Source organism: Hypanus sabinus, chromosome 7, assembly GCF_030144855.1.
Source record: "Hypanus sabinus isolate sHypSab1 chromosome 7, sHypSab1.hap1, whole genome shotgun sequence".
Lineage (NCBI taxonomy): Eukaryota > Metazoa > Chordata > Chondrichthyes > Myliobatiformes > Dasyatidae > Hypanus > Hypanus sabinus.
In genome coordinates, this window is record NC_082712.1 from 97,329,542 (window position 1) to 97,339,887 (window position 10,346).

Sequence of the window (10,346 nt, forward strand, 5' to 3'; positions counted from 1 at the left end):
AGGGAGGGGCATGTTACCCACCAAATGAGAATCACCGTGCTCCATACAGGAACTTCAGAGCAAAACCGAGTGTGTAAAATGGCAGTGGTTACCTCACTGGACGGGCATTCCAGAGGCTGAGACCAATTTAAACAGGGATTCACACTCCGCTAGTTAAACATTCTGTAATAAAGAACGTATCAGAATCGAGTAGGAAAGACAAAGGGCTGGAGAGAAGGAATCTGATGGGAGAGGAGAGTGGACTAAAGGAGAAAGTGAAGGAGGAGGGGACCCAGGGGAAGGTGATAGGCAGGGGAGGAGAGTTAAGCCAGAGTGGGGGGTAGAAAAAGAGGGGAGGGGTGGGAATTTTTTTAACCAATAGGAGAAATCAATACTTTCTTCCTCATCATGCCCTCTTTCTCAGCCCCCTCCCTCCCTCAGTGAGAAGGTGGGGGGGGAGGGGAGTGAGAAGGTGGGGGGGGAGGGGAGTGAGAAGGCGGGGGGGAGGGGAGTGAGAAGGCGGGGGGGAGGGGAGTGAGAAGGCGGGGGGGAGGGGAGTGAGAAGGCGGGGGGGAGGGGAGTGAGAAGGGGGGGGAGGGGAGTCAGAGCGGGGGAGGAGTCAGAAGGCGGGGGGGAGGGAGTCAGAAGGCGGGGGGGAGGGGAGTCAGAAGGCGGGGGGGAGGGGAGTCAGAAGGCGGGGGGGAGGGGAGTCAGAAGGCGGGGGGGGAGGGGAGTCAGAAGGCGGGGGGGAGGGGAGTCAGAAGGCGGGGGGGAGGGGAGTCAGAAGGCGGGGGGGAGGGGAGTCAGAAGGCGGGGGGGAGGGGAGTCAGAAGGCGGGGGGAGGGGAGTCAGAAGGCGGGGGGGAGGGGAGTCAGAAGGCGGGGGGGAGGGGAGTCAGAAGGCGGGGGGGAGGGGAGTCAGAAGGCGGGGGGGAGGGGAGTCAGAAGGCGGGGGGGAGGGGAGTCAGAAGGCGGGGGGGAGGGGAGTCAGAAGGCGGGGGGGAGGGGAGTCAGAAGGCGGGGGGGAGGGGAGTCAGAAGGCGGGGGGGAGGGGAGTCAGAAGGCGGGGGGGAGGGGAGTCAGAAGGCGGGGGGGAGGGGAGTCAGAAGGCGGGGGGGGAGGGGAGTCAGAAGGCGGGGGGGAGGGGAGTCAGAAGGCGGGGGGGAGGGGAGTCAGAAGGCGGGGGGGAGGGGAGTCAGAAGGCGGGGGGGAGGGGAGTCAGAAGGCGGGGGGGGAGGGGAGTCAGAAGGCGGGGGGAGGGGAGTCAGAAGGCGGGGGGGAGGGGAGTCAGAAGGCGGGGGGGGAGGGGAGTCAGAAGGCGGGGGGGGAGGGGAGTCAGAAGGCGGGGGGGAGGGGGGAGTCAGAAGGCGGGGGGGAGGGGAGTCAGAAGGCGGGGGGGAGGGGAGTCAGAAGGCGGGGGGGAGGGGAGTCAGAAGGCGGGGGGGGAGGGGAGTCAGAAGGCGGGGGGGAGGGGAGTCAGAAGGCGGGGGGGAGGGAGTCAGAAGGCGGGGGGGAGGGGAGTCAGAAGGCGGGGGGAGGGGAGTCAGAAGGCGGGGGGGAGGGGAGTCAGAAGGCGGGGGGGGAGGGGGAGTCAGAAGGCGGGGGGGAGGGGAGTCAGAAGGCGGGGGGGAGGGGAGTCAGAAGGCGGGGGGGAGGGGAGTCAGAAGGCGGGGGGGAGGGGAGTCAGAAGGCGGGGGGGAGGGGAGTCAGAAGGCGGGGGGGGAGGGAGTCAGAAGGCGGGGGGGAGGGGAGTCAGAAGGCGGGGGGGAGGGGAGTCAGAAGGCGGGGGGGAGGGGAGTCAGAAGGCGGGGGGGAGGGGAGTCAGAAGGCGGGGGGGGAGGGGAGTCAGAAGGCGGGGGGGAGGGGAGTCAGAAGGCGGGGGGGAGGGGAGTCAGAAGGCGGGGGGGAGGGGAGTCAGAAGGCGGGGGGGGAGGGGAGTCAGAAGGCGGGGGGGAGAGGGGAGTCAGAAGGCGGGGGGAGGGGAGTCAGAAGGCGGGGGGGAGGGGGAGTCAGAAGGCGGGGGGGAGGGGAGTCAGAAGGCGGGGGGGAGGGGAGTCAGAAGGCGGGGGGGAGGGGGAGTCAGAAAGGCGGGGGGGAGGGGAGTCAGAAGGCGGGGGGGAGGGGAGTCAGAAGGCGGGGGGGAGGGGAGTCAGAAGGCGGGGGGGAGGGGAGTCAGAAGGCGGGGGGAGGGGAGTCAGAAGGCGGGGGGGAGGGGAGTCAGAAGGCGGGGGGGAGGGGAGTCAGAAGGCGGGGGGGAGGGGAGTCAGAAGGCGGGGGGGAGGGGAGTCAGAAGGCGGGGGGGGAGGGGAGTCAGAAGGCGGGGGGGAGGGGAGTCAGAAGGCGGGGGGGAGGGGAGTCAGAAGGCGGGGGGGAGGGGAGTCAGAAGGCGGGGGGGAGGGGAGTCAGAAGGCGGGGGGGAGGGGAGTCAGAAGGCGGGGGGGAGGGGAGTCAGAAGGCGGGGGGGAGGGGAGTCAGAAGGCGGGGGGGAGGGGAGTCAGAAGGCGGGGGGGAGGGGAGTCAGAAGGCGGGGGGGAGGGGAGTCAGAAGGCGGGGGGGAGGGGAGTCAGAAGGCGGGGGGGAGGGGAGTCAGAAGGCGGGGGGGAGGGGAGTCAGAAGGCGGGGGGGAGGGGAGTCAGAAGGCGGGGGGGAGGGGAGTCAGAAGGCGGGGGGGAGGGGAGTCAGAAGGCGGGGGGGAGGGGAGTCAGAAGGCGGGGGGGAGGGGAGTCAGAAGGCGGGGGGGAGGGGAGTCAGAAGGCGGGGGGGAGGGGAGTCAGAAGGCGGGGGGGAGGGGAGTCAGAAGGCGGGGGGGAGGGGAGTCAGAAGGCGGGGGGGAGGGGAGTCAGAAGGCGGGGGGGAGGGGAGTCAGAAGGCGGGGGGGAGGGGAGTCAGAAGGCGGGGGGGAGGGGAGTCAGAAGGCGGGGGGGAGGGGAGTCAGAAGGCGGGGGGGAGGGGAGTCAGAAGGCGGGGGGGAGGGGAGTCAGAAGGCGGGGGGGAGGGGAGTCAGAAGGCGGGGGGGAGGGGAGTCAGAAGGCGGGGGGGAGGGGAGTCAGAAGGCGGGGGGGAGGGGAGTCAGAAGGCGGGGGGGAGGGGAGTCAGAAGGCGGGGGGGAGGGGAGTCAGAAGGCGGGGGGGAGGGGAGTCAGAAGGCGGGGGGGAGGGGAGTCAGAAGGCGGGGGGGAGGGGAGTCAGAAGGCGGGGGGGAGGGGAGTCAGAAGGCGGGGGGGAGGGGAGTCAGAAGGCGGGGGGGAGGGGAGTCAGAAGGCGGGGGGGAGGGGAGTCAGAAGGCGGGGGGGAGGGGAGTCAGAAGGCGGGGGGGAGGGGAGTCAGAAGGCGGGGGGGAGGGGAGTCAGAAGGCGGGGGGGAGGGGAGTCAGAAGGCGGGGGGGAGGGGAGTCAGAAGGCGGGGGGGAGGGGAGTCAGAAGGCGGGGGGGAGGGGAGTCAGAAGGCGGGGGGGAGGGGAGTCAGAAGGCGGGGGGGAGGGGAGTCAGAAGGCGGGGGGGAGGGGAGTCAGAAGGCGGGGGGGAGGGGAGTCAGAAGGCGGGGGGGAGGGGAGTCAGAAGGCGGGGGGGAGGGGAGTCAGAAGGCGGGGGGGAGGGGAGTCAGAAGGCGGGGGGGAGGGGAGTCAGAAGGCGGGGGGGAGGGGAGTCAGAAGGCGGGGGGGAGGGGAGTCAGAAGGCGGGGGGGAGGGGAGTCAGAAGGCGGGGGGGAGGGGAGTCAGAAGGCGGGGGGGAGGGGAGTCAGAAGGCGGGGGGGAGGGGAGTCAGAAGGCGGGGGGGAGGGGAGTCAGAAGGCGGGGGGGAGGGGAGTCAGAAGGCGGGGGGGAGGGGAGTCAGAAGGCGGGGGGGAGGGGAGTCAGAAGGCGGGGGGGAGGGGAGTCAGAAGGCGGGGGGGAGGGGAGTCAGAAGGCGGGGGGGAGGGGAGTCAGAAGGCGGGGGGGAGGGGAGTCAGAAGGCGGGGGGGAGGGGAGTCAGAAGGCGGGGGGGAGGGGAGTCAGAAGGCGGGGGGGAGGGGAGTCAGAAGGCGGGGGGGAGGGGAGTCAGAAGGCGGGGGGGAGGGGAGTCAGAAGGCGGGGGGGAGGGGAGTCAGAAGGCGGGGGGGAGGGGAGTCAGAAGGCGGGGGGGAGGGGAGTCAGAAGGCGGGGGGGAGGGGAGTCAGAAGGCGGGGGGGGGAGGGGAGTCAGAAGGCGGGGGGGAGGGGAGTCAGAAGGCGGGGGGGAGGGGAGTCAGAAGGCGGGGGGGAGGGGAGTCAGAAGGCGGGGGGGAGGGGAGTCAGAAGGCGGGGGGGAGGGGAGTCAGAAGGCGGGGGGGAGGGGAGTCAGAAGGCGGGGGGGAGGGGAGTCAGAAGGCGGGGGGGAGGGGAGTCAGAAGGCGGGGGGGAGGGGAGTCAGAAGGCGGGGGGGAGGGGAGTCAGAAGGCGGGGGGGAGGGGAGTCAGAAGGCGGGGGGGAGGGGAGTCAGAAGGCGGGGGGGAGGGGAGTCAGAAGGCGGGGGGGAGGGGAGTCAGAAGGCGGGGGGGAGGGGAGTCAGAAGGCGGGGGGGAGGGGAGTCAGAAGGCGGGGGGGAGGGGAGTCAGAAGGCGGGGGGGAGGGGAGTCAGAAGGCGGGGGGGAGGGGAGTCAGAAGGCGGGGGGGAGGGGAGTCAGAAGGCGGGGGGGAGGGGAGTCAGAAGGCGGGGGGGAGGGGAGTCAGAAGGCGGGGGGGAGGGGAGTCAGAAGGCGGGGGGGAGGGGAGTCAGAAGGCGGGGGGGAGGGGAGTCAGAAGGCGGGGGGGAGGGGAGTCAGAAGGCGGGGGGGAGGGGAGTCAGAAGGCGGGGGGGAGGGGAGTCAGAAGGCGGGGGGGGAGGGGAGTCAGAAGGCGGGGGGGAGGGGAGTCAGAAGGCGGGGGGGAGGGGAGTCAGAAGGCGGGGGGGAGGGGAGTCAGAAGGCGGGGGGGAGGGGAGTCAGAAGGCGGGGGGGAGGGGAGTCAGAAGGCGGGGGGGAGGGGAGTCAGAAGGCGGGGGGGAGGGGAGTCAGAAGGCGGGGGGGAGGGGAGTCAGAAGGCGGGGGGGAGGGGAGTCAGAAGGCGGGGGGGGAGGGGGAGTCAGAAGGCGGGGGGGAGGGGAGTCAGAAGGCGGGGGGGAGGGGAGTCAGAAGGCGGGGGGGAGGGGAGTCAGAAGGCGGGGGGGAGGGGAGTCAGAAGGCGGGGGGGAGGGGAGTCAGAAGGCGGGGGGGAGGGGAGTCAGAAGGCGGGGGGGAGGGGAGTCAGAAGGCGGGGGGGAGGGGAGTCAGAAGGCGGGGGGGAGGGGAGTCAGAAGGCGGGGGGGAGGGGAGTCAGAAGGCGGGGGGGAGGGGAGTCAGAAGGCGGGGGGGAGGGGAGTCAGAAGGCGGGGGGGAGGGGAGTCAGAAGGCGGGGGGGAGGGGAGTCAGAAGGCGGGGGGGAGGGGAGTCAGAAGGCGGGGGGGAGGGGAGTCAGAAGGCGGGGGGGGAGGGGAGTCAGAAGGCGGGGGGGAGGGGAGTCAGAAGGCGGGGGGGAGGGGAGTCAGAAGGCGGGGGGGAGGGGAGTCAGAAGGCGGGGGGGAGGGGAGTCAGAAGGCGGGGGGGAGGGGAGTCAGAAGGCGGGGGGGAGGGGAGTCAGAAGGCGGGGGGGAGGGGAGTCAGAAGGCGGGGGGGAGGGGAGTCAGAAGGCGGGGGGGAGGGGAGTCAGAAGGCGGGGGGGAGGGGAGTCAGAAGGCGGGGGGGAGGGGAGTCAGAAGGCGGGGGGGAGGGGAGTCAGAAGGCGGGGGGGAGGGGAGTCAGAAGGCGGGGGGGAGGGGAGTCAGAAGGCGGGGGGGAGGGGAGTCAGAAGGCGGGGGGGAGGGGAGTCAGAAGGCGGGGGGGAGGGGAGTCAGAAGGCGGGGGGGAGGGGAGTCAGAAGGCGGGGGGGAGGGGAGTCAGAAGGCGGGGGGGAGGGGAGTCAGAAGGCGGGGGGGAGGGGAGTCAGAAGGCGGGGGGGAGGGGAGTCAGAAGGCGGGGGGGAGGGGAGTCAGAAGGCGGGGGGGAGGGGAGTCAGAAGGCGGGGGGGAGGGGAGTCAGAAGGCGGGGGGGAGGGGAGTCAGAAGGCGGGGGGGAGGGGAGTCAGAAGGCGGGGGGGAGGGGAGTCAGAAGGCGGGGGGGAGGGGAGTCAGAAGGCGGGGGGGAGGGGAGTCAGAAGGCGGGGGGGAGGGGAGTCAGAAGGCGGGGGGGAGGGGAGTCAGAAGGCGGGGGGGAGGGGAGTCAGAAGGCGGGGGGGAGGGGAGTCAGAAGGCGGGGGGGAGGGGAGTCAGAAGGCGGGGGGGAGGGGAGTCAGAAGGCGGGGGGGAGGGGAGTCAGAAGGCGGGGGGGAGGGGAGTCAGAAGGCGGGGGGGAGGGGAGTCAGAAGGCGGGGGGGAGGGGAGTCAGAAGGCGGGGGGGAGGGGAGTCAGAAGGCGGGGGGGAGGGGAGTCAGAAGGCGGGGGGGAGGGGAGTCAGAAGGCGGGGGGGAGGGGAGTCAGAAGGCGGGGGGGAGGGGAGTCAGAAGGCGGGGGGGAGGGGAGTCAGAAGGCGGGGGGGAGGGGAGTCAGAAGGCGGGGGGGAGGGGAGTCAGAAGGCGGGGGGGAGGGGAGTCAGAAGGCGGGGGGGAGGGGAGTCAGAAGGCGGGGGGGAGGGGAGTCAGAAGGCGGGGGGGGAGGGGAGTCAGAAGGCGGGGGGGAGGGGAGTCAGAAGGCGGGGGGGAGGGGAGTCAGAAGGCGGGGGGGAGGGGAGTCAGAAGGCGGGGGGGAGGGGAGTCAGAAGGCGGGGGGGAGGGGAGTCAGAAGGCGGGGGGGAGGGGAGTCAGAAGGCGGGGGGGAGGGGAGTCAGAAGGCGGGGGGGAGGGGAGTCAGAAGGCGGGGGGGAGGGGAGTCAGAAGGCGGGGGGGAGGGGAGTCAGAAGGCGGGGGGGAGGGGAGTCAGAAGGCGGGGGGGAGGGGAGTCAGAAGGCGGGGGGGAGGGGAGTCAGAAGGCGGGGGGGAGGGGAGTAAGAAGGCGGGGGGGAGGGGAGTAAGAAGGCGGGGGGGAGGGGAGTAAGAAGGCGGGGGGGAGGGGAGTAAGAAGGCGGGGGGGAGGGGAGTAAGAAGGCGGGGGGGAGGGGAGTAAGAAGGCGGGGGGGAGGGGAGTAAGAAGGCGGGGGGGAGGGGAGTAAGAAGGCGGGGGGGAGGGGAGTAAGAAGGCGGGGGGGAGGGGAGTAAGAAGGCGGGGGGGAGGGGAGTAAGAAGGCGGGGGGGAGGGGAGTAAGAAGGCGGGGGGGAGGGGAGTAAGAAGGCGGGGGGGAGGGGAGTAAGAAGGCGGGGGGGAGGGGAGTAAGAAGGCGGGGGGGAGGGGAGTAAGAAGGCGGGGGGGAGGGGAGTAAGAAGGCGGGGGGGAGGGGAGTAAGAAGGCGGGGGGGAGGGGAGTAAGAAGGCGGGGGGGAGGGGAGTAAGAAGGCGGGGGGAGGGGAGTAAGAAGGTGGGGGGGAGGGGAGTAAGAAGGTGGGGGGGAGGGGAGTAAGAAGGTGGGGGGGAGGGGAGTAAGAAGGTGGGGGGAGGGGAGTAAGAAGGTGGGGGGAGGGGAGTAAGAAGGCGGGGGGGAGGGGAGTAAGAAGGCGGGGGGGAGGGGAGTAAGAAGGCGGGGGGGAGGGGAGTAAGAAGGCGGGGGGGAGGGGAGTAAGAAGGCGGGGGGGAGGGGAGTAAGAAGGCGGGGGGGAGGGGAGTAAGAAGGCGGGGGGGAGGGGAGTAAGAAGGTGGGGGGGAGGGGAGTAAGAAGGTGGGGGGGAGGGGAGTAAGAAGGTGGGGGGGAGGGGAGTAAGAAGGTGGGGGGGAGGGGAGTCAGGCGATAGGTGAGCCCAGAAGGCGGGGAGTGGGTGAAGTAAAGAGCTGGGAAGTTGTTTGGGGAAAACGATACAGGAAATTTATTGCGGACGCTACCCACCCAGTAAACTGCCTTTTCCTAAAGCTCCCTTCTGGAAAACCCAAATAGAGCTAATGAATCAAAATTCCTGCATTTTAAAGGACCCCGCCCCCAGCAGTTAATCTGATCAAGCACTCTAGTTAACCTACCCCACCGCAGTCTAGTAATCCCATCACTGCACCGTAAACACTTTAAACCACTTTTCATAATACTGATTACATTGTAAATATGTGCTGGGATTTATGCGCATCGTACTCCACAACTGTACTCGGAACTGTTGTGATTTTTATTGCGTGTCGCACCAACATGTCATGGCGAATAAAGTCTACCCTTAATAATTCAGTGCTGGCTGTAAGGGACCATACCCCGTGAGGGTTAGTGTGTGCGACCGCTTCCTTACCTTATCGGTGCTGAGAAATCTTCATGCTGCTCCACACACAGACAGTCCGCCTCACAATCCCGTGGAAACAGAGTCAAGTAAAAAACCCTTTGCAGAATGGGGTGGGGGGGCTACAAATTGATGGAAATGGGTCATATCCAGCCCAAAACCCGGAACAGGTTCAGGGTTGAAGGGCAGACAGACAAAGAGGTGCTTAAGCACCTACCCGAACGCAGTCTGTGTTTAATTAACTCTGACCTCCCCGGCATTTACAAAGAGGAAGTTACAAAATATTTAAATAGGAAGCTCATCGGCACATTGCTTCTCTGACACGTGACATCTGTGTGACGAGTACTACCAAAAAAGCTCTTTCCATCTGCCCTCTTGTCTGGGTCCCACTCTCTTCCTGTTAGAGAAGTCCCTGGGGTAATTTATCTGCCCCTCCCACACTCTCTCTCTCTCTCTCTCTCTCTCTCTCTCTCTCTCTCTCATGATTATACCTGCAAATAACTTAAATTGCAGCTCACATCAAAGCAAATACCTGGCAAGGGACCGTCTCTAAAGTTTCCGAAACAAGAGAAAATCTGCAGATGCTGGAAATGCAAGCAGACAGACAACATACGTTATTGATCCCGAGGGAAGCAACACACACAAAATACCAGGGGAATTCAGCGGGCCAGACAGCATCTACGTTTCGGGCCGAGACCGTCAGGGTGAGAAAAAGAGAGATGGGGAGTCAGAGTAAGGAGGTGGGGGAAGGGGAGGGAGAAGTACAAGGTGGTAGGTGAGAGGTGAAACCGGGAGAGTGGGGGAGGCTGAAGTAAAGAGCTGGGAAATTGATTGGTGAAAGAGATAAAGGTCTGGAGAAGGGGGAATCTGATGGGAGAGGACAGAGGCCACAGAAGAGAAGGAGGAAGAGCACCAGAGGGAGGTGATGGGCAGGTAAGGAGATACGGTGAGAGAGGGGAACAGGAATGGAGATTGGTGAAGGAGAGGTCAAGAAATCGATGTTCATGCTATCAGGTTGGAGGCTACCCAGACAGAACATAAGGTGTTGTTCCTGCAACGGGAGTGTGGCTTCATCGAGACATAGAGGAAGCCATGAACTGACATGCAAGAATGGCAAGTAGAATTGAAATGGGTCGCCACTGGGAGATCCTGCTGTTGGTGGCAGAAGGTGCTCAGCCAAGCGGTCTTTCAATCTATGTCACGTCCCACCGGCATACAGGAGGCCACACCAGGAACACCGGATACAACAGGCTCACAGGTGAAGTGTCACCTTGCCAGGAAGGATTGCTCCCTGGACAGATGAAGAGGACTTCACTCTGGCTTTGTCTTTTATCTGCCCTTGGAATTCCTGGCAGGGGGACTGGGCTCTTTGAAGGGTGCCTCCGACATGCCAGCCACGAAGACCCTTTTGAAAGATCTTCCAAGGGGCACTGGTGCTGAGATGGGAGATCAGCTATTTCAGAGACACGGCATAGTGACAGGCTCGAAGAGCACACCTGTACTGCCCACCAGCACCACGAGACCAATTAAACCAGACATCGTTGGAATGTGGGAGGGAAATGCACTGCGGTGAGGAGAAGGTACAAACTCCTTACAGACGAACGGTGGGAATTGAACCCGGTGAGAGCGTTATGCTAACCGTGCCACGCTGATCCTGGAACAGGTGAGGAGGACCCCCCACCCACTTCTCCTTCTTTTGCCCGTTATGCCACTGGAGTTTAGTGCCAGCGGTGAAGTTCCTCCATCTCTGGCGGTGTTCAGTCAGGTCAGTAGCCTCCTCTCGGTTTTCACTACTGACAGTCCCGGGTGGAGATTCTGGAATACCGTCACACTCAGATATAGAAGGATTCTTCACTGCTGTTTCTGTAACAATTCTGTTTTGCCAGTCAGGGTTGTTAGCCCTCAGCTGAACCCCCGAACCTGGAAGACCGGTGGACCAGTGGCCTCTACCCTTTGACCTGTTTGGCCTGGGTGACCCTACCAAGAACCTAAAACATAAAGCCCTGACTCCAGCCAACACAGCTCTCCAGGTCACTGGAACACTCAAACTACGACATGGTTGTGGTCCTCTTGGTGATATCTGCTTC

General features: G+C 66.6%; 1 protein-coding gene across 2 annotated transcripts in view; it reads right to left on the minus strand.

The window, feature by feature from the left end:
• slc16a13 (solute carrier family 16 member 13) overlaps positions 1-8,655 on the minus strand; it is a 43,921-nt gene extending 35,266 nt beyond the window's left edge. The window contains exon 1 of one of the 2 annotated variants that reach the window (XM_059975251.1): positions 8,272-8,655. The gene's annotated coding sequence lies outside the window, so the exon portion shown is untranslated. Of the gene's footprint in view, positions 1-92; positions 208-8,271 lie in introns of those variants that run through there. The other variant, XM_059975252.1, reaches the window with a different exon arrangement.
• Positions 8,656-10,346: the final 1,691 nt, after the last annotated feature.